The 25,624-nt window shown below is 49.3% G+C and overlaps 2 pseudogenes; both read right to left on the minus strand.

Annotated features, from left to right (window-relative positions):
• Positions 1–285: 285 nt before the first annotated feature.
• Positions 286–21,865, minus strand: LOC144247013 (E3 ubiquitin-protein ligase PHF7-like; annotated as a pseudogene).
• A 337-nt stretch (positions 21,866–22,202) lies between these two features.
• Positions 22,203–25,624, minus strand: LOC144247014 (E3 ubiquitin-protein ligase PHF7-like; annotated as a pseudogene).

Below are 25,624 nucleotides of genomic sequence, written 5' to 3' on the forward strand. Positions count from 1 at the left end.
AGAGGTTCACTTTCAAGAGTGAGCAGTGGAGAAACATCTCAGCTTGGAATCGAACGGCCGGAACAAGGATCCCTCTTAATTAGCCTGATCATTTAAGTGACTTTTCCCTTAATACACGGTAAGACAGAAATCAGGAGATTTAGCACAAGACTACTTTCCTGCCAGTAGAAATGTCAAGAGCTAATACAGTTTTCTCACAGACCTGCAAATCGTAAGGTCCCTGTACTGACCGTTCTCACCTTCACTTCCAGCAGCAAACAGGTACACTAGAAAGAAAAGATGAGGCTACGTGCTGCTGTTGGAGGTCCCAGTTGAGGCCCGATGCCTCTGGTGGGAGCGGTTGCTCCTACGGGAACTCTCTGACGGTGTTCCCGTGCGCCTGGGCCTCTCAGTGGTTGCTGCTCTCCTCCTGCTCCTGTCCTGGCGACTCCTGGACCGGAGAGGTTGATCTGAGGCTCTGCGCTGCAGGTGGGAGCGGCTGCGTCTGGGGGACGTCCCTGACGGAGTATCCCTTTGCCTGGGCCTCTCAGTCCTTGGTCTTGTCATGCTGCACATGTCACAGCGACTCCTCGATCGGACTGGTCCATCTGGGGCCCGATTTTGCTGGCGGGAGCGGGTGTGCCCGCGGCCAGGCCCAGCATGTCTGGAATGTCCCCTGTTCTCAAGCTCAGGGGTGCTGCTGTACATTGACCTTGTTCTGCTGGGGCTGCTGGTGTCCAGTGAGGGAGATGGCAGAGACTGCTGCCGTGCTGTGTGTTGCTGCCTGCTGCGGCTGCTGGTCTCTGCGGATGAAGCCTGGGGATCCAGCCCCGATGGCACCGGGCCATGGGAGCTGGGGCTGATGGCCTCAGATTCTGTGGAGCCGTGAGCAGGCTCCAGTCCTGACTGATTGGTCGGGCTGGGGCCATTGAGCTCTGGCTCATTCCTGGAGGCTGTAAGGACAAGCAGGAATGTCAAAGAGCACCCAGGCCCAAGGCAAGCCTGGCCAGAGCAGAACCCCAGCCCTTCAGGAGCAGACGGGCTCTGCCAAGCCCAGCCTGGGCACTGCCCCCAGCCCAGGGACACCGGGTGCTTTGCCTCTTACCCGTTTCAAGACCAGCACAGCTGTCACACTCCCAGCTCTGTATGCTGTTTTTCAGGCCGGAGCAGCGCCTGTGGGTGCCCTCAGCAGCGCAGGAGGAGCACAGGAGCAGTTCCCAGGGCCTGGGGAAGCAAATGGGTTTATGGCACTGAGGACAAAGTGATTGTCCGGCCAAGCTCTTCTAGTTCTTTTCTCTTTGAGCCCTTGAAGTGACACGGCTACCCTGCAGAGCCTCAGGTGCAGCTCCCCAACTTACCCCTCTTCCTCTGCCTCCTCCCTGCCTCCCAGGTAAAGGCAATCCCTGGCATTGCACCTCCTGTGCCTCTCTCCTAGGTACGCATAGGCATGGTTGTCCTCCCATGTTGGCTGTCTGATGGAGAAAGGAAAAGCTGATGAGTTTCTGCTGCCCTCCCCTCATGGAGGTACAGGTTGTCCCTGCTCTTTGTCCCGTACTTTTCCAAGGCGTGCGTGAAGCTAAAGCCCAGACTCACAGGACAGGGCAGGGACAGGACTGGTATGGCAGGGCCTGGCAGAGCACAGACCTTGCAGCTCCTGTCCTGTGCGGCAGGCAGAAGGACACCAACCTGAAGGGGATTCGGATCCCCAGGATGAACATTTCGACAGGGAATGCCTCCTGGTCTCTGCACAGGGGGCACTGGAAGTATAAAGCACCAGAACGCATGGCCTGTCCCTGCAGGGCAAACAGAAGCAGGGTGAGCAAGGCCCTGGTGCTGCTGAGCACCTGCTTTGCCCTGGGGCAGAGGGGAGGGTTCCTACCTGGATGCAGTCCCTGTGGAACCAGGCCCTTTTGCACACTGGGCACACCAGGGTTCTGAAAGTCTTTCTATCCTCCACTGGCTCCATGCAGATGAGACAATCGGTGCCTGGCTCTGGAGTTGCCTCAATGTCCTGCTTTGGACGGTGCACAGGGCAGAAGGAGCTGGAGGAAAATGGATGGGCAAAGTGAGAAATGTTGGATCTTCTGCCAGGGGTGACCCGGAGTGGGGAGGAGGTACCTGTAATATGGAATATACTGTGTGACGCAGCTGCCCTCCTTGGCACAGGGCAGGTGGAACCATCTGTCACAGCCCTCCTTGCAGCACATGATGGTTGCCCCGCTGTGGCCACAGACGCAGCAGCGCTGGAAAGAGCCAAGCAGCCCCATCAGCAGCAGCTTCGGGGCCTCCCCAGGCAGCCCCAGCGCTCCGGGCAGGGCGCAGGATGTGGCCACTGCTGGGTCTCAGCCCACAGAGCCGTCTGGTGGAGGAGGGGGGCTCCTGTGCCAGAGCCTCTGTGCAGCTGCTGGGAGCCAGACTTTGTCCCACATCCGGCCAGAAGGGCAGGCCTTTCCTTCCAAGTGTCTGGGCTAAGCTCTGGCAAACCTCACCTGGCACAAATCTCCCTGCTTGCGTGGGACACTCACCTTTTGTGCTGCCCTCCACACTGCAATTTGGATATCTCTAGGAAGAAATCCCATGAGTCCAACATGGTCGTTGTCTTGAGGAAAAAGTAGAGTGGCAAAGAACTGCAGCAGAGAGGAGGAGCAGATGAGGAGAGAGGGGCAGGAACTGCCCATTGCAATGGTGGATGGAGCTCCCGGAGCCACTCACCAGGCAGAACACGTGGGCACAGAGTCCGCCCTTCTCCAGTTTGTCACCGCAGATGTCCGGATCAGCCTCTGCACGGCGACACAGCATGCACACTGCAGGGCACAGAGCCAATGGCAGCGGGCATGAGCACCTCTGCGGGGCTCTTTGGCTGCAGCAGCATCGGCCCCAAGGGCTGCTCTGTCCCTGCCTGCCTGCCTGGCTGATGGGCAGGGCTGGAGGCCTTGGAGAGCAGGGGCCATTGTGGGCACGGGTGTCCCAAGAGCTGCCCCCTGGCCCAGCTGGGCCCCACTTGGGGAGGAAGGAGGCTCCCAGCCGCGGCATGGCTGAGCAGCTCCTGCCTCCCCCTGCCTCTGCTCTGGGCCCCACACAACGCCTGCCACAGGAGCCCCTGGGCCCGGCTCTGGGAGGGCGGCTTTGCCCTCACCTGGCTCCCTGGCACCAGGGCCCTCCTGCTTGCTGTCGCACATGGCAGCCGTCAGCGGTGAGTCCCTGTCCAGAAAGGTCACAGTCTCCTCCAGGTGCTGGTTCTCTCTCTGTCTGGGAGACAGAAGAGTGTGGGGAGTTTGCAGAACAGGCCCAGAGCCACGAGGGCACTAGTCCCTGCTGAGCCCTGCGTGAGCCCTACTCCTGTCCGCCTTCTCCTCCCGTCGTCGCCTCGAGGAACACCGCAGTCCGCTCTGGCTGTTCCTCTGCTGATTCTGGGCAGGGAAAGGCAGGGGAGCCTGCAGCACAGGCCCAGAGCCCCGAGCTGTGGGGCTCCGCTGGTCCCTGAGCAGCAGCGTCCCTGCCCTGCCTTCTCCTCCAGTGGTCAGGTCGCACTGACACGCGGCCTGAGCCCAGCCTTCCCTTTTGTGACCTTGCTTGCACGGGTCACAATGGCCACTCTGACATCAGCATCGTGCAGCCAAAATTGGGGCAGCCATGGCCTCAGGTCCCTGGCAACCACTTGAGGCGGCCCCCTTGGTAACTGCCCAGGTTCTGAGATGGGTGTGAAGGTTTGGCCAGGAGGGAACCCAGGCAGGGACTCCTGCAGCAAGTGCAGGGCCAAATGCCACGCCCTGGGGCAGCCATCGAGGCTGGTACTTTTGGCAGTAAGGTGCTGTTCAGGCACTGCCACTCCAGGGCTCCAGCCCCGGCCAAGGGAAATCTCTGCTCCTGCCCCTGGCAGGGGGCAGTCCCCCAGAGATTGTGCATTGAGTTAGGAGTGGAACTGAGGCCACACATGGACTCTAGGTCTCTTCAGAAGGTTAATCCGAGTTTATTAGAAACCCATTATTTTATACACCGTTCTATTACAGGTGGACCTGATTAGTCATTTAATCAGCAACCCCTGACACCATTGGCTAATTCACAAGACACCCTTTGCTAAACATCTGATGAGAAAACAACTGTTCAAAACACCAGCTGCAAGGTTGTTTTTAGTCTTTCTCTCAGCCATCTCAAAACTCCCCACAACAGCACCTTGGAAAGTTTATCTGGCTTCTCTTTCTCTGACTAAAGTGTCACATCCACATGGATTCTCTTGCACTGGAGAAATTCAAAACCTGCTTCAGGTGAACATTTTCCTCAAGACCTCTCTGGAGACAACTAGGATGAAAGTGAAGGCACTGCTTTGTTACAGGGGCATTGCCATGCCCGAATCCTCAATGAAGGAAGAAAATTAGCAATGGTGACACCGCTGAATAAACACAAAGCACATTTCAATGGTCAGCTGAAGTGCCCGGAGGAGACAGACATTAACCACCCTCACACTCATCCTCAGGACAGTTTTGTCTCCACATTTGACAGTTCTTCCTTTGAATGTTGTTTTGTTACAACTCAGAAGCTTAAAATAACAGTGCCCAGTGTAGTTATTAGACCCCAAAACAGCCCTCTAACAATTGCCTTCTGTATTTCTCACTGTCATGTCCCAAGACTTTTATCTGAGGTCAGAAAAGAAAAGAATTCCAGCCTCCTGCCCATGATAGAGAGGGGGAGATTTTGAAAGGATATAAGGACAACCATTATCTGTTGGGTGGTTACTGATGAAGAACAGGAAGTTCAGGGGAGATGGAAAGAAGTCCAATTGCTTTCCAAGAATAGGAAGAGAAGCTTTTTAAAGCCAGTATACTTTGCCACTTTATCTTTGCTTCTCTCCCAAGACAAAAGATTTTTCAGTGTGACTTTATCACAATTGGTTTTGTATCTAGAAAATTAAATGTCATTGTTCTGTAAAATTATAAAGCTGCAAAATCTAAAATTTAAAAAAAAAAAAAAAAACCAAAACAAATACCAAACCAAAGAAAACTTAAGTATTTGTCAATTCAAGTGCAAGGTAGATCAAGTGCTACCTGCCAGCATCAGTTGGCAGGTTCTGCCAAGGTGCAAAGGCTGCCACACCAGCATGGCAAGCTTGAAAGAGTCCTGTGTAGATTCATCACAGTGGAGAAGATCAGCAGGACCTGAGCAAATACAGAGACTTGTACAGTTTCAGAAATCAGATACAGGAAACAATTCCTTCAGAGCTCTCTGCTACAGTTTAAATTCATTATCTACCAGAAGAAAAAAAGTAAAACGGACCTTTAAAACAGACTATCAAAGCAATAGTGGAGTTTTCAAGAATGAATCATTTTCTCTACTCTATGGGACTGGACTTAAGCAGATCCCACCCTTGAAGGGAGCCTGGGAGTGCAAATACAGAAGGGGCAATCCCACCCTGAATTTGTCAGGAAGAGGAGCTGCTCTTTCCACTCTCTGTGGTCATACAGTTTGTCTTTTCCAGACTGGGAGGTTGGAAATTTATTGTTAAATTACATTTCTAACAAATTTAGGAGCTTTAGATATTACTTCAATACAAGCTGTTTTTACTGCATTTCCTTTACTATATAAAAACTATTGTTTTTAAAATTAAGTTTAAAGCACTACTGCAATATAAAAGAAATGTTTTGTAAAAAGTACTTTATCCCTGTCATGGTTTGACACTGGCACAATGCCAGTGCCCCCTTGAAAATGCAATCTCTCAATTGAATGCTGTGAAATGCAATAGAGAACAGAGCAAAGCAGGCCCAAGCTTAATAACAGAAAAAAATATGGATTAGTTCTATATTGCAAAGTTGTGTAAAGACGTGAAAGCCAATGATATATCATTACAAACATCCTTTAAAACTGATCCTTCTATTCTTTTAACCACATTAGCAGCATAAGCAGAATCTGTAATTAAATTAAAAGGTTGTGGAAAGAGCTGAAAAGCCCAAACCACAGCAGCAAGATCAACAACCTGAGGAGATAATTCTATTTGGACATCTGATTCCCAAGCTTTAGTTGTTCGGTTCAACCAAGTTATTACCGATTTGTGACATTTGCCTGATCCATCAGTGAAGAGAGTTATTGCATCTAATGGTTCTTCACTTAATATAGGTTTTTCTCTAAAACTCAATTTTGGTTGTAATAATTTGTGAGCTGGGTAATGAACAGAACAAATACCTGGGAAATTTAATAATGCATATTGTAAATCATCAGAATTTTGCATTGCCCAATCAAGATAATCTCTTTTCAGTAGTAAATAGATAACTGCAAATTCTCGACCTGCTAAAGTTAACAATCTTGTTCTGGCCTTAATTACAATTTGTGCTATCATCTCTAAAACTGTAAAAATAGTCTTAGGACACCTGTAGGGCAGAAAAAATCCATTCTATTATCAACAAAGGATCTCTCTAAGAAGGATCCCATTGGAAAATGAGACGACAAAGTTGCATTTTTTCTCCCAAAATGGCAAAAAGGAAAGGCTTTTCTGGAACACAGCGATGAGCTTGTCGTCTTTGGAGAGCTTCCATGACCTTGTCAAGAGCTGCACGAGCTTCTGCACGAGTTAAGAGTTCAAGGAGAGTTGATGTCACAACTTCCTCTCAGCAAATCAAAAAGCGGACCCAGTTCATCATTGGTAATTCCCAAAACAGGTTTAACCCAATTGATTTCTCCTCGAAGTTGTTGTAAATCTTGTAGATTGTTGACACTGATCTGGAGCGGTATCCTTTGAGGTGTAATTGTTTTTTCAGCCATCTTCCATCCCAGATACTTCCAGGGTGAAATTTCTTGAATTTTGGTTATAGAAATTTCAAGTCCAGCATTTTAGATTTCAGTAACAACACTAGCAAGTCCCACAAGCAAAACAACAAGTCTTTTTATCAGAGTCCAACTGTACAGTACCAACAGATTTTTCAAAAATTTTTTTGTTTGCTTTTCCAGGACCTTTTCGAGCTTTTCCATTTGTTGTCCCAAATTTTCTCCAAAAGCTTTAGCCAAATTACCTCCCAATGTTTTTCCTAACTTTTCTTGAGATTCTGTAATTTGCTTTCCAAAAGCATTAACTTGCACATTAGCAAGATGTTGTGGAGAAGTGGGTTTACTGCAAGCTGTTAGCATCTGTGTTACAGTTGGAGGCTGATCAGGTAAAGTTAAAATAATTTTTCTACATTCTTCGTAGAATGAGACAAAAGCAAGGTTTTGGATAAAACAGGAATGAGCTTGTTCATCTGGACACTGTTCTTCAACAGCTTGCGTTAATCTATCTAAGGAAGAGCCAAAAGGTTCCAATTGACCTTGTCTGATAGTAGTATAAGCATTTACATGGGTACCAGCTGGCTCAACTGAAAACAAAGCTTTTCTAGCAGCATCTTTAATATCGGTGAGCACAGGCTGAGGCAATTCCGCTGCCTGATTTTCTGGTCTATGGAAAGGTGGATCACCTGCTAGTTGGGCAATATCTATGTTCCCATAATGTCCTGGGGTGACGTTATGGTGTTTGTATCTCCAATCGTGTGTTCTGTTTATGATTTGATATTATGTTCTGTGCTTTCAGAACTGACTCTGAAAGTGAAGGTTTGTTTTGCCTTGTTATCAGCCGTGGGTTCACCTCCCCCCATGGTCTGCTGTCTAGAAAAGGCTAGTGCTGGCTGGCTTGCTTTTGCTCGCTTGCTTGCTTGCTTGGCTTGCTTGCTTTGCTTGCTTCTGCTTTTGCCTTTGCTACCTAATCAGTTTAGCAAAGCAGTCCAATTCTTTCCCTGGACTGTTTCTTTTCCTTTCCTCTTCCTGAATACCATCTAGCCTGCTCCAGACTGGGATCTGGGAAACACCAAGAAACACCGGAAGCCTGCATTTTGTGATCTGCAGCAGCCATCCCCAGTGCTGGAGGGCAATTCCCAGCGTCCAGACCTGGGCAACCACTCTCAGGAAAGACTTTCTGGATTTGTTCATCTCTTCAGAGTGGTGAAAGAGTTTTGTTGTCATCTGGAGTTGTTAATTTTTTTTGGTGCTGGGAAGTGCTTTGTTTGTTGAATAAACAGGTTCTTTTCCACTTCTCGCAGAGAAAATTTTTTCCCTGAACCAAGTGGGTGGGGAGGGGCTGTGTGGGTTTGTTTTCTGGGGGCTCCTCCCAGAGGGTTTTCCCCAAATTTGCCCTAAACTAGGACAAATATTTTGGCACCCAAATTGTGGCTCGAGAGAGTGGGAAAAACCCTGTATTAATCATATTTTTGTTCCAATTACTTTGTGTTGGTATGGAGCAGTTACTGGTTATGTTGTTTGAATTCATAGTGTCTCTTGGGGTGAAGGCCTGCATGTGTCTCTGGACCCTAGGGTTTTTTGAGATCTTAATCCCTCTATGGTCCCTAGGTTTATTTTTTTATCCAGGAATAGCTCTGGTATTTTCCCTAATACGTAGGTTTTGCAGTAGCAGGGCACTGATCAGAATATCCATCGGGCTGGGCTTGGGTGTAGTGGCTTCCAGGGGGTTTATAAAGGTGCCGAAGTCTGTTTCTGGAATGTATGGTTCATGGTTATGGTTGTGCAGCCAGTTTGTTAGAGGGAAAGTAGGGGATGAGGCTTTTCAGCCTTTGCTTTCCTTCTTCTACTCTGAATTTGTTACCTTCCTATTAGAGAATGCTCCGTTTCCCCTGACTGTTAAAGAGACCATCTTCCTGGTGTTTAATCTGGTAAGCTTTCTCTATACAGTCTGCAGTCTCTCTAGAATGAGGGCTGAGGTTTCTAGAGGGGCCGATGAGACCTCTGACCCAGGAGTAGACGCAGGTGTGAGAAATCCTGAGTGGCCAAGGGAGTCCAGGCCGCCTCAGAGGTGATTGGCACAGAAGCACAAATCCTCCTGGCACCCCGACTACTGGTGCTGGGGTGGATGTTCAGAGGAAAGGTTCCCTCCACCCACCATGCCACCAGTGCTACATGGAGCAAGTGGATTGCTCTCATAACGCAGCGCGCCCATATTGGTAAACTGAATCGCCCTGGGATTTTGGAAGTAATTACAAATTGGCCCGAAGGTGAAAGTTTTGGTGTCACAGATGAAGAAGAAAAACCAGTGACATGGGCTGAAGAAGCTCCACCATACAACCAACTGCCAGCAGAAGAAACACGCTACTCTCTCTTCACCGACGGTTCCTGTTGCATTGTAGGGATGAATCAGAAGTGGAAAGCAACTGTATGGAGTCCCACACGACGGGTTGCAGAGGCACTGAAGGAGAAGGTGAATCAAGCCTGTTTGCTGAACTCAAAGCCGTTCAACTGGCCCTAGACATTGCAGAAAGGGAGAAGTGGCCAAAGCTCTACCTCTACACTGATTCATGGATGGTAGCCAATGCTCTGTGGGGGTGGCTAGAGAGGTGGAAAGAGGTTAACTTGCAGCATAGAGGAAAACCAATTTGGGCTGCTGAAGAGTGGAAAGATATCACTACCCGGGTAGAGAAGCTACCTGTGAAGGTTCGCCATGTAGATGCCCATGTCCCCAGAAGTAGAGCTAATGAAGAGCAGCAGGTAGATCAGGCTGCAAAGACAGGGATGTCAAAGATAGACCTCGATTGGGAACACAAGGGAGAGTTGTTCCTAGCACGATGGGCCCATGATGCCTCAGGCAGTCAGGATAGAGGTGCCACCTCTAAGTGGGCACGAGACTGAGGGGTGGATCTCACCATGGACAGTATTTCTCAGGTGATCCATGACTGTGAGACGTGTGCTACCATCAAATAGGCCAAGCGGGTGAAGCCCCTGTGGTATGGTGGGCGGTGGTCCAAGTACAAGTATGGGGAGGCCTGGCAGATTGACTAAATCACACTGCCTCAGACACACCAAGGCAAGCGCTACGTGCTCACCGTGGTGGAAGCCACCACTGGATGGTTGGAAACCTACCCTGTGTCTCATGCTACAGCCCGTAACACCATCCTGGGCCTTGAAAAGCAGGTCCTTTGGAGGCATAGCACCCCTGAGAGGATTGAGTCAGATAATGGGACTCATTTCAAGAATAGCATTATCAACAGCTGGGCTAGGGAACATGGCATTGAGCGGGTGTGCCACATCCCCTACCATGCACCAGCTGCAGGCAAAGTGGAGAGGTACAATGGACTGTTAAAAACCACCTTAAAAGCATTGGGTGGGGGATCTTTCAAAAATTGGGAGCAACATTTAGCAAAGGCCACCTGGTTAGTTAACAGCCGAGGTTCCACCAATCGAGCACGTCCTGCCCAGTCTGAGCCCCTGAATATAGTAGATGGAGATAAAGTCCCAGTGGCACATGTCAGAGGTTTGTTAGGGAAATCAGTGTGGATCAATTCTGCCTCGAATACAGACAAACCCATTTGTGGGATTGTCTTTGCTCAGGGACCAGGTTGTACATGGTGGATAATGCAAAGAGATGGAACAACACGATGTGTACCTCAGAGAGATCTGATTGTGGGGTGAAACTATTGAGCAAATATAACTGCTGGATGTTACTGCCAATGTCTGTACATGAAAACACACAGACATGAGAAAGAAGGAAATGTGTAAGTGACAAAGGTTTGAGCAAGTGAAATAGAAGGAAATGTGTAAGTGTCAAAGGTATGAGTAAGTGAAAGATACAAGTTTTAACTTGATGGAGTTTTTAGGTGATGTTGAAGATATGGAGATAAGGGGTGGAATGTCCTAGGGTGACGTTACAGTGTTTGTATCTCCAATCGTGTGTTCTGTTTATGTTTGATATTATGTTCTGTGCTTTCAGAACTGACTCTGAAAGTGAAGGTTTGTTTTGCCTTGTTATCAGCCGTGGGTTCACCTCCCCTCATGGTCTTCTGTCTAGAAAAGGCTAGTGCTGACTGGCTTGCTTTTGCTTGCTTGCTTGCTTGCTTGTGTCGTGGTTTGACATGGAAAAAAAATTTTTCCAGAAGAAAGAAGTCAATTTAGATGTTGACCAATTGAAGGTAGACACGCCTCTGAGAACACAGAGGGGTTAAAAGCAAAATTCCCAGGAGAACTGGCTCTCTTTAGTTCCAGTCAGCGTGCAGTGCAGCCTCTCCCCTGCCTAGCCCGTGGCTGGGCGGGGAAGGGGAAGGCCCATGGCCTGACTGAGGTAGGCCCAAGGGTGGAAGGACTGGAACCGGGCTGACCTCCTGCAGAGAGAAAAGTGAATAAAATCTAAGATGTCTCCGTTCCCCTCCCCAGAGTTTCTCTCCCAAAAGGGAGAAAGAAAGAGACAACAGCAGTTTTATCAGCAGTTCACCGCGGGAAAGGAAGAGCGGGGGGGCCACAAAGTTCCCAGTCGCGTGGGAGCCGCCAGAGTCTGGGCGTCAAGCCATCCTGGGAGTCCAGACTTTTAACCCTTCCTCAAAAAATGAAAGCTTTATAATTTTTTTCCCCCCCTCCTCAGTTTAAAAAAGAAAAATAAAGGCACCTTAGACCCTGAGATGTTGAAAAAAGAAATTCTAAATAAGAGAAGGACAAAGAGTAGCTTTTAGCTAGTCTTTTCCATATTGACCACAAACTAAACCAATCTTCTTTTTCAAGAAAAACTATATTTTAAAAAGATGCCAGAGCAAAGTCAAGAAACCTACTTCAGCTAAAAAAAACCAAAAGTGGAGTGAACAAAAAAAAAATTAAGGAGTTTGTAGTAGTGCCTCGTGTCCTCAAAGAAAAAAAAAAAAAAAAAAAAAGAAAATCTCTGTTCTTAGACCCTCAGCCCCCGGAGAAAATGGGAAGGGGGGGGACTGTAGTCCCAAAAAATAAAAAACTAAACTGTTGTTTTCTCCCTTCTTAGCAAGACATCCTTAAAAGAAAAAATCCTAAAAGCAGTCTGTCCATCCATGCATTGGTGGTGAAAGCACTGTACATAAAAAAGAGAAGGGTCACCATGGCAAACTTTTTTTCTCCAGGCAGTGCCATGGGTAACATAAAAGCACAGGATGTGGCAGCTGTGTTTCTGTAGAAATCTGTAGCACAAGAGAGACTCCTGTCTCCCTCAAGAAACTAAATATCAATTGTCTAGAAAGTAGAAACCTAATTAAAGTCCAGATTGTGTCTCACTGTAATATGTTAGAGTTAAATAGTAAGAAAAAGAATGCTTTGCAAAGTTTTCATTTTGATCTGTGTTTATATTTTTTTTCTTTCCTTTCTTTCTTTTATAGTAGTAGCTTAATAAAGTTTTTTTTCTGTTATTAACCTTAAGCCTGCTTTGCTGTATTTTCAATTCCATTTCATAGCATTCAATTTAGAAATTACATTTTCATGGGGGCACTAGCGTTGTGCCAATGTCAAAACATAACAGCTTGCTTCTGCTTTCGCCTTTGCTACCTAATCAGTTTAGCTAAGCAGTCCAATTCTTTCCCTAGACTGTTTCTTTTCCTTTCCTCTTCCTGAATACCATCCAACCTGCTCCAGACTGGGATCTGGGAAACACCAAGAAACACCGGAAGCCTGCATTTTGTGATCTGCAGCAGCCATACCCAGTGCTGGACAGCAATCCTCAGCGTCCAGACTCGGGCGACCACTCCCAGGAAAGACTTTCTGGATTTATTCATCTCTTCAGAGTCATGAAAGAGTTTTGTTTTCTTCTGGTTTCGTTAATTTTTTTTGGTGCTGGGGAGTGCTTTGTTCATTGAATAAACAGGTTCTTTTCCCCTTCTCTCAGAGAAAATTTTTTCCTGAACCAGGTGGGTGGAGAGGGGCCGTGTGGGTTTGTTTTCTGGGGGCTCCTCCCAGAGGGTTTTCCTTAAATTTGTCCTAAACTAGGACAAATAAGGAGAGTTTTCATATTTTTAACCAACTTATTAAGAAGTTTTTTTCATTGTAATTCCCATAAGAGATATTGTGAATTGGTTAAGATCGAGGAAGCCACGTTTCAATAATCAGCAGGGCCTAAATCATAAAAATTAAATATACTTTTCAACACATTGTTAAAATAAGGAGAAGAGAACCCACTGTCTTTCAAAGCCTGACAGAGTTCTTTTATATCATGGTGAGAAAGTTTCATATCCTGGGTTTACATCATTACGACCATACCTTACTGGTAAGGCAAGGAGTTGTTTATTTGAGTCCAATTTTTTTTTCTAAATTTTGACTAATATTAGACCAATTAGATAGTTGCAGTGGAAGGTTTACCTCTGATTTAGACCCTGTTTTGTTTTTCCCTCTCATCACTCCTGTGTCTGACCCAGAAGAACAGGTAGTGTTGTTACAACAATCAGCTGTCCCAGGAACCCTGCCAAGAAGCTCCAAGTTCTTGGCAGTAGTGTTGTGGTAGCATCAAGCCCCCCCAGGAGCCCTGCCAGGAAGGGTGGAGGAGGAGAGCTCCACATTCCCAACGTCCCTCCCTCCGCTGGAGGTAGCGGCCACAGAATGTGTTGTATCATTCCCAGAAAAAAGCCAGAGCCTGCTACATCATGTCTCAATTCACTAAATTGGATCCGTTCAGATTCATACAAATTGGGCTGCTCTCGAGCTGCAAATCTCTAATTTGTATTTGTGACACTTTGCAATGAACTGTTACAAGTTCCACTCCATATCCCCGCCTGCAGCTGGAGAACTCTCAGTTCCAAACTGCAAATTTGACATGCTTTTTTCCCCCCAACAGCAAATGAGACAGCCTTCAAGGCTTCCAAACGATCTGTCTGTATCTCCACAGAAACTTCCCTAAGCTCTCCCGCCTCCACCCCATCCATCTCTCTGGACAGAGCCATCCCTGCCCTGCCCAGCCCCTGGCTGCCGCCTGTCACCTCCGTCCGCCCTCCTGCCCGCTCCCCCGCAGGCAGAGCCATATCCAAAGCCCCCCTCCAGCTACAACTGGAGGCTGAGGGGTTACAAGTGGCAAAAACCCTGGAAGGGGCATGGGGGAAGAATTAACAGGAAAAGAGTCCAAACTGTAAAGCAATCTGTCCGTCTGAGCCCGATCTGAGGGAGTAACCTCTTGGGAAGGGGAAACTGTGGCAGAGGTGACTCCCACAGCCCCCTGGCCAGGCAGAGCGGATCCAGAGCCCCCCTAGGCAAGCCCTGCCTGCAACACTTCTGAATGAGGCACGGCCGCAGCCTGCTTGGAAGAGAAGTGAGGCACAGAAACAGCAGCCACTCTTTTGCAAAGCTTCCCCAAACTCTCATCTCCCGGACCCATTAGACTCCCAGCCTCCCCAGAACATGATCGCAGACCCTCCAGATTCTCAGAGCACAACAAAAATCCCGAATGCTCTCCCGGGAGTCCCAGGGGTGGATGATTTCTTGGAGGGATGGGAGGATGCCCGGTGACAGCATCAGTGACGCAGGGAATTCCGTAAGAAACAGAGGACACGACTGAAGCTGGAAGCTGATTGGATTCCGCCTTCCCGGGGTTCGGGGTGTTTTTCACACTGCCTGGACAGGCCAGGAGAAGGGAAGGAACCCCAAACAAAACCCGGCACCCCCCCAGAGGAGGGCAAAGACCCAGCACCACTCAGAATTAAAGTTTCAGAACGAGGTGTCCTGTTTTAGTGCTCAAGAAAGTCTTTGCCACAATCATACGGTTTGAAACTTTCCATTAAAGCTCTGGAGACAGTCATTCGTTTGACCAAAGTTTCTTCTTTTTTAAGAGAGACCAGATGGTAAATTTTCCAGTTTATCTGGTCCCAAAAAGCAAAGGTAAAAGCAGAATTCAAGTCTATATTTTGAGTATTCACCTTTACCCAGATTAGTAAGTCTTTTAGTTCATGTTTTGAGATATCTGAACATCCTTTATTCTGTAAAATTGTCTCAAGCCAGTAAAAGACGTTCCATTCTGTTTTAGATAAATTGCCCAGGAGCCCCTAAATTTGCTGCTTAGTACTTACAAGGATATCAGCTACAGACAACGAAGGGGATGAACCATTCTTCCTATTAACAACCTGGGCCTCTGGCGACGGAGTCGTCCACAATCTTCTTCTTTTTTATTCCACTAGTCTAACCACCGTCCTCACAGAGGAGCAGCATTTATCGCCGGCCGGGGGCTATATACAAGTCAGAAATAGGATGGGACTGCTGTGGTATGTGTCTCGAGCTGTTTATTTTTTAGCATCAGTCTCATTACATGGTTTTGACAGTGGGAAGATGCCAGCAGCTCACATCCAGGCAACAGACCAAGAACTTAATTTTACAACTTACTTTATAAACATTTTGACCAGTCACACAAAGCAAAAGCATATTGACAGTAGTTCTATGCAATCACTACAAGCACACGTACCTTTAGTTAAAACAATGCTTGCTCATTTTGAATACAATACTTGCTTGTAAGCCTCAAGATACAATGCACAGAGCTCCGTTATTAAGCTTAGACCTTCCTAATATCTCATCAGATATACTTTTCTGCAACTTAGGAAGTTATTCTATCCAAGTGTTAATACACAGACTATTGTTCTATTTGTTCTTTCTTTCTACTTCTTGTATAATTTTTCTGCTGACAAATCTTATAGCTACTGCGTAGCTCTAATCACCATCCTGGTGTCTCTGAGGCCTGCCTTTTGCAATGTGCCCAAAACCTTCTGATTTTAAGGAATCCCACAGACTTATCATTGTTATTTGCAAGCAAAAGATTGGTTCACAAGTCTTTTTCCATGCTTTTCTCAGTTGTTTATTAGAACTCATCTTTATAACTGTCCCATGGCTGTGTTCCACACATTTCTCAATTACAATTACACAGGTTACATTTATTTACCTGACACAAAACACAACTTTGCATTTCACACTGTCTTTCTTTGAGAGAAAGATTCAGATAAAGTCAAGGAAACAGGGCAGGCGAGATGGAAAGCTTCCCTTGAGACGCTTTTGGAAGGGCCTGCAAGGACCCTGCCTTCCTTCGGAACAGAGGTGGCCACGACACATGGTGTTGGCTGTCTTACCCTAGGTGCCCCCTCTGCTCCAGAAGGACTCTTGCCCACTTCATCACTTGTCTGTCCCTCCAGCTCCAGAGCCTCAAACCCGCTCTGTAAGGTACTAAACCTCTAAGTCAGCTGCAAGTTTTGAGAATAAGGCAGTGAGCATGGCTCGAACTAGGGTTTTTTAGTCAGGCTTACAATATGTGTTGAGAAGAAGAAGAGAGAAGGGGTAGATACCACACGAGAATCCAGCACAGCCTCACCAGATTTTTCATCTGGGTTCTTGAAGCACAATGCCCAGCACTTGCACTGAGACATCTTTTTGTGTGTTCTGGCGACCGGAACCATCCCACGGCCAGGCCCAGGGTAATTTGGGTGCCAAAGTCCTGTTGCCTGCAAACAGCACACTTTTTTACCCAGCTGGAGCTGATTTCAGCATGTTTGCTGAGTTGACTTTAGGAGTGTTTTCCTTATCTTGGCAGTTCTAACAGATGTCCTTATGGCCCCTAAATTGTGCATCCTTTGCGTCCACAATCAGTGGGCGTCCTTCTTCCCAAGCTTTGTCAGCTTCCCTCTGGGTCTGAGATCAGTGAAACGTGCCCAGCCCTGAGTCTTCAAAGACCATTCTAGCAACAAGTACTTTGCTTTTCTAACACCTGACCATCACTCCGAGCTTGCATACTGCCATGTGCGGCACACGTTAAATGTCTCTTCTTGTTGATCAGGTTTGAAAGTGTGCAAAGCTCAAGCGTTACAGGACATCCTTTCTTCATCAGGAATGGGACCTGCGGGGTCCCGGCCCGCAGATCTTGCTGCTGGCCGAGGCTGCAGGGCCAGAGCTGCCGTGCGCCGTGGCACTGCCGGAGCGCCCCGGCAGAGCCGGGCTGGCAGTGCCGACACCTGAGGGAAGCCCTGCCATGGCACTGCCGGAGCGCCCCGGCAGAACCGGGCTGGCAGTGCCGACACCTGAGGGAAGCCCTGCCGTGGCACTGCCGGAGCGCCCCGGCAGAGCCGGGCTGGCAGTGCCGACACCTGAGGGAAGCCCTGCCATGGCACTGCCGGGGCCGCTCCTGCCCCGGGGCCGCCAGCAGGAGCGACGCCTGGGACCTGCCGACAGACCGGCATTGCTTGGCCCTCTTCAGTAGATCGAGGGAGTGGCACCACGAAATAGCAAAATATTACACCTGATTTAAAACACCAGAGGGAAGCCATAGAGTTGAAAGGAAAATGGTGTGCCAAAAGATAAAGGGCATAAAAGGGAAGACTAAAGAAAACATACTGAATCTTAATCTGCACATTAATCTCAACTATATCAGAGGAAACATGACAGTGACCTACTCAGTGTTTTGACATTAGAAGGGTTTGCCATCATTATTTTGCAAGTATGTTCAACTCTTAAAAAGCAGTCAGGTATTCCTTTGTCTAGTGCCATGAATTTAATAATGGGATTGGATTTGGTACAGCTATCCCTCAAATTCTCCACATAAAGGAAGCTGAGTACTTAGCCATGAGTCAGTAAAAGAAATCTTCCATTCTATCACTGTTCTGTAGTAAGCACTTAATAAAAGAAGTAATTCTGCAAATTCATGCTGATCCTTTAGCCATCTGTTAGACAAACATATTATAATATTGGCTTATTGGCTTTCCACAAATATTAAAGTGGAAGCTCTATGTATAGTGTAAAAGTAACCATGAAATAACGATATATATTTATTTTCTGCTATAAATTAAACTTAGAGAAGTGAAGTACCTGATATTACTCTTCCGGAAATTGAACTTACTCTTTGGTTCGGATCACATCCAATGAATGCATGATGAAGACCTCTGCTACTGACGGGAGGAGAAGGCGGACAGGAGCAGGGCTCAGCAGGGAGTAGTGCCCTTGTGGCTCTGGGCCTGTTCTGCAAACTCCCCACACTCTTCTGTCTCCCAGACAGAGAGAGAACCAGCACCTGGAGGAGACTGTGACCTTTCTGGACAGGGACTCACCGCTGACGGCTGCCATGTGCGACAGCAAGCAGGAGGGCCCTGGTGCCAGGGAGCCAGGTGAGGGCAAAGCCGCCCTCCCAGAGCCGGGCCCAGGGGCTCCTGTGGCAGGCGTTGTGTGGGGCCCAGAGCAGAGGCAGGGGGAGGCAGGAGCTGCTCAGCCATGCCGCGGCTGGGAGCCTCCTTCTTCCCCAAGTGGGGCCCAGCTGGGTCAGGGGGCAGCTCTTGGGACACCCGTGCCCACAATGGCCCCTGCTCTCCAAGGCCTCCAGCCCTGCCCATCAGCCAGGCAGGCAGGCAGGGACAGAGCAGCCCTTGGGGCCGATGCTGCTGCAGCCAAAGAGCCCCGCAGAGGTGCTCATGCCCGCTGCCATTGGCTCTGTGCCCTGCAGTGTGCATGCTGTGTCGCCGTGCAGAGGCTGACCCCTGTGCTTCCCCAAGCGCTGCCACCAGCTCCTGTGCTGCTGCTGATTCTCTGCCCAGCCCACCCACGGGCACTGCTGGAGCCTCACACCCACCACAGCCAGCTGGGGTGTGACAGCTCTGCTGCTATGGGCACGGCTCTGGGCAAAGCACCCGCGTGTCCCTGGGCTGGGGGCAGTGCCCAGGTCGGGCTTGGCAGAGCTTGTCTACTCCTGGAGAGCCGGGGCCAGTGCCCAGGTGTGCCCTGGCCCGGCTCTGGGGCGCCTTTGACATTCCTGCTTGCCTTTAGAGCCGCCAGGGATGAGCCAGAGCTCAATGGCCACAGCCTGGCCAGGCAGTCAGGACTGGAGCCTTCCCGTGGCTCCCCAGCACCCAAGACCATCAGCCCCAGCTCGGAAACACTGCCGAACAGGATTTGCCAATTTTTTTTCCTCTTAGATCTTTGAAAGGATTTTGGTAGTAACATTGTTTGACCACTTCTTCAAGGAACAAACGTGGCACATTTCTATTCAGTAAAGAGTTTATTGCTTTCCTTACACTTTCTATTTCGTATCCTTAAGCTTCCTTTGGCTTTCTGGAAAATAATCAAAATCTAACAAATTCTTCAGAGAATTTTCTGAATCCACTATTAGGCGAAGTCTCTAAATTCACTCCTTCTCTTAAATATATCCTTTACGTACAGTTAATTAGCTGCTCCTGTAACATACAAAGATGTAGTGGTTTACCTGCCTGGACAACACAACATGATGTTATACACACCGGTACACTAAAACACTTTTGTTCCTGGGGAGTTGCAAAGTTGCAGGCTCTTCTCCAGGTCCTGAATTAATTCTGCACGCCCATTCATACCTGCATTCCCTACCCGTGCTCAGCTTTCACCTACAGTTCCCAGGGAACAGATGTTACATACTCACCTCAAGCAATAATCTACATTGGTCTTCCCAACCCTTTTTCTTCACTGAACTCTACTGATCTACAAAATAACTTTGGGCCCTCTGTGCAAAAAAAAGAACCAATTAATAGGCTTAAACATTTTCGATTGTGCTGCTGCTTCTAACCATCATGGGCAACTCAGCAATAAAGTCAGGAGTCAATTCTTCACATTCTTCCTGTTCTCATGCCCCCCAACAGACGTTGTCTCCCAACAGAAATGTTCCCTCCAGCAGCCTGTTGTCTGCGGGACAATGAAAGGCAGCAGCAGTTTTCCTCAGCATGCTGCAGTCTAAATTGCAGTGAAATAGCCACTGTTACATTAGAAGCTCAGCACCAGGATCACACATCTTCCCCCAGAACTGGGGCCTGCTTAGGACTGAGCTCTCCACTTTAAGACCCCCTGCAAATCAGACAGGTTGGAAGAGTGCTGGGCACGAACTGTATGAACACAGCAATACATTTCTGCTGCGTTATTGAATCAGTCTTGAGAAATGCACACCATTTAAGCGTGTCTTAAGACTATTTTACAAAACATATAACAAGCAATTGTTTTGCTGGCCTCTGCAATTTTTGGGGACGGGACTCCATATGTTTCCTTTGGTTGTTGTTTTCTTTGTTTCTAAATAGAAAATCCCCAGGATTCAGAAGAGAAACTCCCAGATTCATTAGGACAAAGCACGACAGGGACCTATGTGGGTGACAAGAACACAGAATTCCTAATGGTAACTCCAGAAAGACAGGAAAAAGTTAAAGGTGATAAAAATACCTGAAAGGATCCAAAATGTCTAGGTAAACTGTCAAGGGGCTAATGTTTTGGTAAGCTCTGAAAGTCCAGATTCCTATTAGGCAATTACCTGAAAGAGAAGAAAGCCAGAAATCTGCTTGGCCTTTATTTTACCAGGACTTTCTCACGGGATTCTGCCATAATTTTGAGCACAAGTAAGGATGCCAAAATTTGACTAGGAAACATTCCTAGGCAGGCAGCATTTTTTCCTCCTTACAGAATTCCATGAAGAGTTTAAAAAAATACAAAAGGGGGTGAAGAAATTCTGTCGTACCTCTTAGGCATTCATCATCTTCAAAGAAGAAGACAACTCTAGCACTTTCTGTGCGTGGTAAAGAAACAAACCTAGACAAGTACAAAGGGATTTTAGCATCCAAAATTGTACTATCAAATTCCATGAACACAAGTTAAAACTGCAGTGCTTCAGAGAAATGGTATAGAGTGAAAAGCTTTATTCCCTAGTAACCAAATAGAGCCTTCTAGAAAAAAAAATAAACTTCTTAACAGCAAACTGACTGTGTCTTTGGTTTCTGACCAAACTCAGTTTGGAGTTGGTCAAACCAAAATGAGCCCGTTAATTTCTTGTGCTCAATGTCTCTCTTTTCATATTCAACTTCACATCACATGGGCTGCTGGGAGTTTTGACTCTGGGCAGCACAAATGGTTTTCCAAGATGACTTTCACTGCTCAGAGGTGTGCAATCTCAGTTTCCCATTCCCTGAGTGCTGCTATTAATATTCCCACAGCATCCAACTACTACAGCCAAGTAGACAGCAAATAGAAACGGAACTTGCATTTCTTGGTCCGTTTCAGCGTCTCACGTCTCAGGCTCATCATCACCCTCAGAGCTGCCGTCTTGGAAACGTGAATCCTCTTGCCATGCGACTTTTACCGGCTTTATTGTTCCGAGTCTGCAAGACTCTGCTATAACAGCACCGAAAAAGAAACAAAGCCACATCCAGATTATTCCTCCACTTGTCAGGAAGAATTCCTCCTTTCAAGACAAATACTTACAGTGGAGAAGACAGATGTAGGAAGGACAGAATCTGCTTCTGCCAGATTTTCTGAGCTACATCTCTGCTCCAGGATTTTCCTCTCTGTTCTCGGGATCTCTGCTGTATTCTTAAACATTTTATTGTTGCAATCAGAAGACACCGGATACCTTCTGAATTCAGCACAATTGTGTGGGGCTTGTTGCTTTGTGTTGTTGCTTTGTTTTTTTTTAAATATTTTGGATAACTTCACACGGTTTATTTTCTCTCCTACAGGACTGTGACTTGATTTAATGTTGTTTCATCCTCTTTTATAAGGCCTCATTTTATCTACGGTTGGAACATACCAACCATCATGTGTAGTTCAGTTTCCTTCTTCTATAGGTCCAAGAAGAGAATTCAGTAGCAAAGAGAATGTTCGTGGATCTTGCGGTCAACTCCAGGATCTTGCTCCTCCCTCTCCATTAACACACATTTCCTTTAAAATCTTGTTGGGTTCTCTGAAACTTGATATGACCGGTGTGCCATCTTTCTCCCTGTTTGCGAGATTCAGGGCATGACAACAAGGTTTTTCACCACTCAGTAAAATCCCCAATGCCTTCTCAAAGCATGCCTTTCAGAATTCCTCAGATGCAAGCATGAGTTACCTCTCATTCATGTACCACAGCCTTGGCAAGCAGAAATGAAGATCAAAATGCTTCTGCCTACTTACTGTCTTCTGCTGTGGAAAATCTCCTGCGTCCTGACCTTCTTTACACCACAATGCTCTACAGTGCCTGCCAGAAGCTCTTCATTAGAAATGGCACTGTGAGAAGGGTCCTGCTGTTACCTTCTTTGATGCCCAGCTCCTCTGTGTCTCCAAAGAAGGAAAACGTGAACGCGCTCGACTCCTGAGATGTGTTGTTCTCGGACAAAGGTCCCAAATGGTCATCTGAGGGCAGGGTCCTGTACATCCTCTTTGTCCCAGGGTATTTCCACAATCTTTTCTGTTTTGTTCTTTGAAGCTCCAAACAAGTCTTTTAAATTGAAATGAGATTGTTCAAGGATAGCAAAACAGCGCACATCTTTTCCAAAGACAGCTTCCCAAGGAGCCACCTTGCTCTGAATATCTCGCTAACTCTATGCAAGGCCCATAAAGGAGAGGTTCACTTTACAAGAGTGAGCAGTGGGGAAACATCTCAGCTTGGAGTCAAAAGGCCGGAACAAAAGTCCTTTTTCATTAGCTACATCATTTAAGTGACTTTTCACTTAATACATGGTAAGGCAGAAATCAAGGGATTTAGCACAAGACTACTTTCCTGCCAGTGGAAATGTCAAGAGCTAATACGGTTTTCTCACAGACCTGCAAGTCTCAAGGTCTCTGTATTGACTGTTCTCACCTTCACTTTTGGCAGCAAACAGATGGACTAGAAAGAATAGATGAGGCTACGTGCTGCTGTTGGAGGTCCCAGTTGAGGCCCGACGCCTCTGGTGGGAGCGGTTGCTCCTATGGGAACTCTCTGACAGTGTTCCCGTGCGCCTGGGCCTCTCAGCGCTTGCTGCTCTCCTCCTGCTCCTGTCCTGGCGACTCCTGGACCGGAGAGGTTGATCCGAGGCCCGGCGCTGCAGGCGGGAGCGGCTGCGTCTGGGGGATGTCCCTGATGGAGTATCCCTTTGCCTTGGCCACTCAGTCCTTGGTGCTGTCCTGTGGCTGCTGTCACGGCGACTCCTGGACCGGACAGGTGGACTTAGGGCCTGACCTTGCTGGTGGGAGCGGCTGTGTCTGCGGGACGTCCCTGGCGATGTCTCCCTTTGCCTGGGCGTCTCAGTCCTTGATGCTGTCCTGTGGCTGCTGTCACGGCGACTCCTGGACCGGACAGATGGACTTAGGGCCTGACCTTGCTGGTGGGAGCGGCTGTGTCTGCGGGACGTCCCTGGCGATGTCTCCCTTTGCCTGGGCGTCTCAGTCCTTGGTCTTGTCCTCTGGCTGCTGTCACGGCGACTCCTGGACCGGACAGGTGGACTTAGGGCCCAATCTTGCTGGTGGGAGCGGGTGCATCTGAGGGATGCCTGTGAAGGTGTCTCTCTTTGCCTGGGACTCTCAGTCCTTGGTGTTGTCCTTCTGCTGCCATCACAGCTACTCCTCGATCGGACTGGTCCATCTGGGTCCTGACCTTGCTGGTGGGAGCGGGTGCGCCTGCGGCCGGGCCCAGCATGTCTGGAATGGCCCCTGTCCTCAAGCTCAGGGGTGCTGCTGTACATTGACCTTGTTCTGCTGGGGCTGCTGGTGTCCAGCGAGGGAGATGGCAGAGACTGCTGCCGTGCTGTGCGTTGGTGGCTGCTGCGGCTGCTGGTCTCGTCAGATGAAGCCTGGGGATCCAGCCCCGATGGCACCGGGCCATGGGAGCTGGGGCTGATGGCCTCAGATTCTGTGGAGTCGTGAGCAGGCTCCACTCCTGACTGACTGGTCGGGCTGGGGCCACTGAGCTCTGGCTCATCCTTGGAGGCTGTAAGGACAAGCAGGAATGTCAAAGAGCACCCAGGCCCAAGGCAAGCCTGGCCAGAGCAGAACCCCAGCCCTTCAGGAGCAGACGGGCTCTGCCAGGTCCAGCCTAGGCACTGCCCCCAGCCCAGGGACACCGGGTGCTTTGCCTCATACCCGTTTCAAGACCAGCACAGCTGTCACACTCCCAGCTCTGTATGCTGTTTCTCAGGCCGGAGCAGCGCCTGTGGGTGCCCTCAGCAGCGCAGGAGGAGCACAGGAGCAGTTCCCAGGGCCTGGGGAAGCAAATGGGTTTATGGCACTGAGGACAAATTAATTGTCTGGCCAAGCTCTTCTAGTTCTTTTCTCTTTGAGCCCTTGAAGTGACACGGCTACCCTGCAGAGCCTCAGGTGCAGCTCCCCAACTTACCCCTCTTCCTCTGCCTCCTCCCTGCCTCCCGGGTAAAGGCAATCCCTGGCATTGCACCTGCTGTGCCTCTCTCTTAGATCCGCGTAGGCATCGTTGTCCTCCCATGTTGGCAGTCTGATGGAGAAAGGAAAAGCTGATGAGTTTCTGCTGCCCTCCCCTCACAGAGGTACAGGTTGTCCCTGCTCTTCGTCCCGTACTTTTCCAAGGCGTGCGTGAAGTTGAAGCCCAGACTCACAGGACAGGGCAGGGACAGGACTGCTGGGGCAGGTCCTGGCAGTCCACAGTCCTTGCAGCTCCTGTCCTGTGAGGCAGGCAGAAGGACACCAACCTGAAGGGGATTCGGATCCCCAGGATGATCATTTCAACAGGGAATGCCTCCTGGTCTCTGCACAGGGGGCACCGAAAATATAAAGCACCAGCACGCATGGCCTGTCCCTGCAGGGCAAACAGAAGCAGGGTGAGCAAGGCCCTGGTGCTGCTGAGCACCTGCTTTGCCCTGGGGCTGAGGGGAGGGCTCCTACCTGGATGCAGTCCCTGTGGAACCAGGCCCTTCTGCACGCTGGGCACACCAGGGTTCTGAAAGTCTTTCTATCCTCCACTAGCTCCATGCAGATGAGACAATTGGTGCCCGGCTCTGGAGTCGCCTCCACGTTCTGCTTGGGACAGTGCTCAGGGCAGAAGGAGCTGGAGGAAAATGGATGGGCAAAGTGAGAAATGTTGGATCTTCCGCCAGGGGTGACCAGGAGTGGGGAGGAGGTACCTGTAATCTGGAATATACTGTGTGACGCAGCCGCCCTCCTTGGCACACGGCAGGTGGAACCATCTGTCACAGTCCTCCATGCAGCACATGATGGTTGCCCCGCTCTGGCCACAGACGCAGCAGCGCTGGAAAGAGCCAAGCAGCCCCATCAGCAGCAGCCTCAGGGCCTCCCCAGGCAGCCCCAGCGCTCCGGGCAGGGTGCAGGATGTGGCCGCTGCTGGGTCTCAGCCCACAGAGCCGTCTGGTGGAGGAGGGGGGCTCCTGTGCCAGAGCCTCTGTGCAGCTGCTGGGAGCCAGACTTTGTCCCACAGCCGGCCGGAAGGGCAGGCCTTTCCTTCCAAGTGTCTGGGCTAAGCTCTGGCAAACCTCACCAGGCACAAATCTCCCTGCTTGTGTCGGACTCTCACCTTTTGTGCTGCCCGCCGCACTGCAATTTGGATATCTCTAGGAAGAAATCCCATGAGTCCAACATGTTTGTTCTCTTGACGAAAAAGTAGAGTGGCAAAAAACTGCAGCAGAGGGGAGGAACAGATGAGAAGAGAGGGGCAGGAACTGCCCATTGCAATGGTGGATGGAGCTCCCGGAGCCACTCACCAGGCAGAACACGTGGGCACAGAGTCCGCTATTCTCCAGTTTGTCACCGCAGATGTCCGGATCAGCCTCTGCTCAGCGACACAGCATGCACACTGCAGGGCACAGAGCCAATGGCAGCGGGCATGAGCACCTCTGCGGGGCTCTTTGGCTGCAGCAGCATCGGCCCCAAGGGCTGCTCTGTCCCTGCCTGCCTGCCTGGCTGATGGGCAGGGCTGGAGGCCTTGGAGAGCAGGGGCCATTGTGGGCATGGGTGTCCCAAGAGCTGCCCCCTGACCCAGCTGGGCCCCACTTGGGGAGGAAGGAGGCTCCCAGCCGCGGCATGGCTGAGCAGCTCCTGCCTCCCCCTGCCTCTGCTCTGGGCCCCACACAACGCCTGCCACAGGAGCCCCTGGGCCCGGCTCTGGGAGGGCGGCTTTGCCCTCACCTGGCTCCCTGGCACCAGGGCCCTCCTGCTTGCTGTCGCACAT

The sequence above is a fragment of the Lonchura striata genome, chromosome 12 (assembly GCF_046129695.1).
Source record: "Lonchura striata isolate bLonStr1 chromosome 12, bLonStr1.mat, whole genome shotgun sequence".
Lineage (NCBI taxonomy): Eukaryota > Metazoa > Chordata > Aves > Passeriformes > Estrildidae > Lonchura > Lonchura striata.